General features: G+C 40.1%; 1 long non-coding RNA gene across 1 annotated transcript in view; it reads left to right on the forward strand.

Moving 5' to 3' along the window:
- LOC147001823 (uncharacterized) overlaps positions 1-4,845 on the forward strand; it is a 34,475-nt gene extending 29,630 nt beyond the window's left edge. Inside the window, exons 3-4 of the long non-coding RNA XR_015044647.1 lie at positions 354-536; positions 4,573-4,845. This is a non-coding gene — a long non-coding RNA (uncharacterized LOC147001823). The remainder of the gene's footprint in view (positions 1-353; positions 537-4,572) is intronic.
- Positions 4,846-6,000: the final 1,155 nt, after the last annotated feature.

Consider the following 6,000-nt stretch of genomic DNA (forward strand, 5'->3'; position numbering starts at 1 on the left):
AGAGTTTATACCTGTTGGTCTTCTCTTCTCCCTCAGAGTGTTTTTGCCCTTTCCCTGCTGATTGTTTTCTGGTAACAAGACATATAAGAAACCATGAGGAACATTTCCTCTTCAGTAATGTACATGGAACACTATTGGTGTTATGGTTTTCCTAAGTCCTTTGAGACTTGTGGCATGCGGCTGATCTCTGGATTTGACCTACCTCGATTTGGTACTGATAGGTATAGTGTGGATTCTAGTCTGAGGCTGTCCGGGGATCAGGACTCTTGTAGGAATCCTAGTTCTAAAAGAGTGGCAGAGAAATGTAAGCTTGCTGGAAATGACCATTTTTTGTTTCTTTTTTTGTGGATCAGCTTCAGGCACAGTTACCTCCTGAGTGACTGCAATTAATTGAAGGAAAAAATAAGGATGGTGCTGAATGAGAACAGGAAGCTGCTGGTGGGGCCGGCTGAACAGGAAGCATCCTTTGGTGAAGAAAAAGGATCTGTGATGAGGCCAGCAAGAACATTTTTGTCACCAGTCCCAAGCAGCAGCAGGTAGGGTGATGTGTATCAGAGGCAGATTGCTGTCATGGCTCACCATAAACATAGAAAGTCCAATGGAACAGTCCAGCAACTTACCAGACACTTGCCTATGCCTCCTCCAACTGTTTATTTATGGGATCATCTACCAGGCTTTTTGTGGAGGTAGCCTTTATCAAGAAACTGCATGTTTGACAAGCAAATTTTTCTCTTCTGCCAGAATCTGCAGTTCACTAGGGGAGATAAGTTGATTACACATCACGACTCTATATGACATTGAGTTTGAAGGGTGCTGTGTTGGAGCTCTTCTTTAGAATAGTAGAGTGCTTTGCAGGAAGATGTAAAGGCCTTCAAAATTTTGTAGGGAGCATGTGAGATTTCAGGTAGGAAGTAGTTTGCAGGGATGAGAGCTTAGTGGGATTGAGAAATAAGTGGATTTCATTGTTGCCATTCGGCAGTTTTTGCCCCCCACCCCAACCCTTTCCCCTGTAGATCTTGATTCACACTCAGTGAGCCTGAGTAGCAACATGTCAGTCCTATTTTCTTTGAGTGCTGTTGGAGTTTTCTTTCCTGGGCCTTGTGGTCTGGAGCTGGCTGGATGAGCAGGGATGTAGGAAAGGCTTCTCACAATCTCAGTTGGTGTGAGAGTTTTGAGGCTTCATGAAAAAAATTCTTTCTGTATGCTCCTCATTCTGACCAAGAAGAATGTTGTCTAGATCTTTCTATTTCCCTAGTAAGAATACCAGAGTTGTGTTTCTCAGTTGAAGCATCTGCTCTGCATAGTCTAAATTTTTTTTTCCACTAGCACGACAGATTCTTCATTGTTTTTGCTCCCTTATGATTTTAGGTGTGTGTGTGTGTGTGTGTGTGTGTGTGTGTGTGTGTGTGTGTGTGTGTGTTTATGGATGCTTATGCAAATCTGTACCTTTTTGGGTATTTTGTAAGGCCAGTTAAGGACATCTGATTTTGTGTAGTCATTCTTTAACTTAGTTCTTTGGGCCTATGTCTCTCAATAAACCTGAAACTTCCTGTTGTTCGATGTCCAGTAGAATTTTCATCTGTCCACTACCAGGTGGAGATCTGTCTCTTATTTATATCAACAAATCATTAAACAATACTACTATTTTTAAAATTAGTATTACATTTCTTAATTTTTCCTGCTTAAAGTTATTGCCTGGGAGATTCTGGCTTTTCTTATTGGCTTAACCATGGGCATACATAGAAGCCTACAGTGCTCACTCTGCTGACATTGTTTTGCTAACTATATTTTGGGCATGGCTTTGTTTCAGGATAGATTCTCACTGAGAGTTGTGCAGAGTGCTGCATTTCATAAATGTCACAGCAGGTCATCTAACTAGATTTCTCCTGACTGATTTTGAGGATGGTTTAATATCATATAATAAGTAATGTGTTCATAAGTTCCTGAGTAATGATCAAAAGTCACAGTCTTCCTCGGATGCTCAAAAGGACTCAGTGTAGGTTTAGTGAGAGGGCCTTGATGAGTCAAAATGGGGCTTACTGGAGGCTATACATAGAAATCTCTTACTTGGCAATTTAGTGCTGTGTTGTCCAGGATATCTGTGTAGAGCTTGTAATTTCCCTTTAGGACCAGCAAGTATTTGCATAGAAAAAGTTCCTGAAGAGGAGACAAGTACAGGTCAGGGCTGCAAAGCCCCATTGAGTCTAAGAGCCTTATACACATCATAGGTCCCACTACGTGCTCATGCAACAGAAAATATGCTAGATAAGAGCAAGAATTTCATTGATGTTTGTGTGTTTGTGTCAGTCTTTGTGTGGTATGTGGTGTGTGTGTTGGTGTGCGTGTGTGTGTGTGTGTGTGTTTGTGTACCAGCTGTGACTCAGTGTGTTTATTCTATGTTGTGTGTTTGTGTAAGGCAAAATGCCTTTGCAAGTGTTTGTGGTATGGATGCTTGAATATACAACTGTGTGTGTGTGTGTGTGTGTGTATGTTTGTGTGTGTGTTTGTGTAGACATGTAACCATGTCTGTCTCTAGAGGCCAGGCATGATGAGTAAAGCCCCTGAGATTACAGACTGCACCCATGAAAAATCAAATACAGCAGTCCAATTAGTGTGCAACTCTACCTAGATTCCAAGACAAAAAAAAAGGACACAAAATCTAAAGTCAGACTCTCAACTGGCTAGGGGCAATACTACTGATCCTCATTGAACTCCTTTGGAGAAAATCAATGGAATATGGTACATAGTGTTGAGGAGGAAGTTGGTGTATAACATCCATGTGTTATGTCCCTTTTCTGCTCTGGAAGAATTAAAAAGACCGACTGGAATATCAGGTGGCTCACTGTGTATTCTCAGCATTCCACATTCTTTTCGTCATTGCCTGCTACCATTGCCTTTCCAGCTACCTCTACTCAGTAAAACGTTGCCTTATCATATGACTTGGATTCTAATCATTGAGAGATTGAGTTGCATGTAGCTGTACATGCATCCAGCAGAATTCCCCCAGCTGTGGTGCAAAACAGGGATGTTTCAGGAGCCCCTTGAGGGTCATGATAATCTAAAGAACTCACACTATGTTATCTGTGTGGGATTCTGCAATTGCTGTTATACAAAATCATTTTCTCAGTGTTAAAATCAGCCTCAATGGGTGTTGGGAGAAATGAGGACGTTCAGACAGGTCTGGTAGTATAAAAACAGGTGTTTGAGAAGCGAGGTTCAGAAAGTAGAAAAGAAGTCCCCTTTCACCCACTGATTCCAGAACAAGGAGTCGATATCCACAGAGTCTGTAGGACACATGAGGTCTGTAATTGTCCTCAGAGTAGTCCAGAAGAAGATGATATCCTGATGTCCATCAGCTAAAGAGTGAAACTGTACTATGTGATGCAGCCCTTTCATGAACTACTGCTCAGTGTTAGATAATCCATGCAAGTATTTGACCTTCAACTAGTTAGCCTCATTTTACTCAAAATATCCTTGACACAGTCACATTATTGGGAGAAAATTGTTCCATTGGTTCCTATTTATAATGACTTCCTATTTTTCTGGGATCATACCTTTGGACACCAAGTCAGTCAAGCAATGACAAAGGGAGTCTCTAATGGAAGGAACTGTTTACTTTGGGACAAAACTGAAACAGTGAAGGAGAGGCTAGTCCACCACCAACACGTGATCCTTTGCTGGCAGAGAAGCCTACTCTACACAGCTTTTGGAACTTGCTAAGACAGATTGGATACTATGCCAAGAACCCTGATTCTGAGTCTGTGTTTATGAGGGGAAAGCTTCTCACTGACTGAGCTGTCTATATGCTTTGCTCATTACGTACCTATCCCATTCAAGATTTGTTTTTATGACTCCAAAATATCCTGGGAGATTTTTATAATAGCATTAGCTAGGAAAATAAACAGGTTACTGAGGTATACTGTGCTTGGGTTGTGTGAACACAAATAATTTGCATTTTTGACAGAGTGCTCTACAACAGTCTCAGATGTACAGGTGTGTTGTTATGTTCCTTCATGGACATCACTTTTAAAATTCAGTTCCTAGCCTGGGGAATATTTTCAGTTAGCACATTCTTTCTGATTTTAGGACACATGCAGTGCCTGTGATTTTAATGTTATAGGTTTTCTCTGGTTATTTCCAGATACAAGGGTTGATGAGTGGTACCCTGTCAGGGTCCTGCACTAGAGAAATAATCGTAACCTTCACTTCAATTCTAGGCAGGTTCCCCATAAGGCATCCACATGGTTTTCTAGGTTGTTCACATCTCACTTGAACTCAGTATCAGACATTGCTACATTGTTATTATTCAATATATTATACATGGACTATTGGAGAAATATAGTGTTTTTCTTTTAAACTCCAGTACAATGTGTATTTCTCAGCTCAGTTTCTAGCAGTTTTTAAAAGATGAGAAATAATTCCAAGCCCAGGTGCTCTATGACACTTGGGGATGCAGGGAATGACCTTAGACAATGATAGGTCATAGTAGATTATCCAGATGAATAGATCTAGTGTGGGATGGAGAGCTGAATTGACAAATCCTAATCAGGTTGTTCTTCCTTCCTTCCCTAGGTGTGAAATACTCCAGCAGAAACTGGAACATGGAACACACCAGGACAAGGTCTCCTTTGAAGATAACTTCTATAGGGGGATATTTGCATGTGCAAAGCAAATATTTCATCTCATCCCCAGTAATCATGGCTATCATCTGTTGCATTTTCTTCCTTTACTTTTGTTTCCTTGCAATGAATAACCCTTAATTTCATCTGTGCTCTGGCTCAGCAAGAGTGAGCATGTAGAGGGATTCAGACATGTGCTGAGACACATCAAGAGCTGCTGGGAAAACATGAAGATTCTGAGAGTGCAAATTTTTCTTGTCCTGATAGGTCGTCAAGGAAAATTACAAAATCTATCTACAAGATCGTAAAGACTTTGAGCCAAAGTCTGTAACATGTTTTCTGCTTAGTCTTGGGTGTCCTTGTTCTTCAAACCCATACTCCAAAAAAGGAGACCTACTTAAATTTCTCTTGTAAAGATTGTTACCAGAAGTAACTTATTTTCTACTGTGTTTCCAAGGACAGCCATGGGCTGTAAGTCTGTGCTGCAAAATAACAGCCAAAGAAGGCTCTTTAGCACAATTGTTTTTAGATTTTGGTTTGAGCTTTGATTACTTTTGTTATTTTGTTTCTCTTTTGTTTCATTTAAAGTTTATTTTTTGTTTGTTTCTTTGCTGTTGTTTTATTTTGTAATTGATTTACTTTTTTGATAAGGATATACACTGTACATATTGACTGCCCACTTTTAGTTACTATGGAGTAAATTGGATGTTTTCTTATGAATAAAACAGTGATCTCTAACTCTTCATTCTTAAGAAACTTTTTTTTTTTTTTTTGGTTTTTCGAGACAGGGTTTCTCTGTATAGCCCTGGCTGTCCTGGAACTCACTTTGTAGACCAGGCTGGCCTCGAACTCAGAAATCCGCCTGCCTCTGCCTCCCGAGTGCTGGGATTAAAGAAGTGCGCCACCACGCCCGGCTAAGAAACTTCTTTATTCAGCTGTGGTATCACCCTATTGAAATCCCACACCTATCAGACACAGGTGGATCTAAGTAAGGGGCTTGGGTTCCATAATGACTTCCCAGCCAGACTGAGCTACAAAAGTAATAGTTTGTACATTCAGTGTGTCTAGTGTGTCCAACTCTGTGAATTCCAACTTGAAGGTGGAAAAATTACCCATATTGTATCCTTTCATATCAAACATTTAGCTGCTGCTAAAATACTGTGTATGATAGTGTTGAACAAATTAGTGGGAAATATATCAGTATTTCTGAAATGTCTTTCAGGAAATAAAAACATATTCTAAGGGAATATAAAAGCTGTCAGAAAACACAGACATGTATGCTTCTGCTTTCCTTCAAATGTTCTATCAGTGGTAACTACTACTAGAGAGATTCAATTTTAGGACCTTTTGAGATAGGGATTTATTATTTTTTGGTGGTTTT

Source organism: Mus caroli, unplaced genomic scaffold (genome assembly GCF_978045245.1).
Source record: "Mus caroli unplaced genomic scaffold, Mus_caroli_1 scaffold_12, whole genome shotgun sequence".
NCBI lineage: Eukaryota > Metazoa > Chordata > Mammalia > Rodentia > Muridae > Mus > Mus caroli.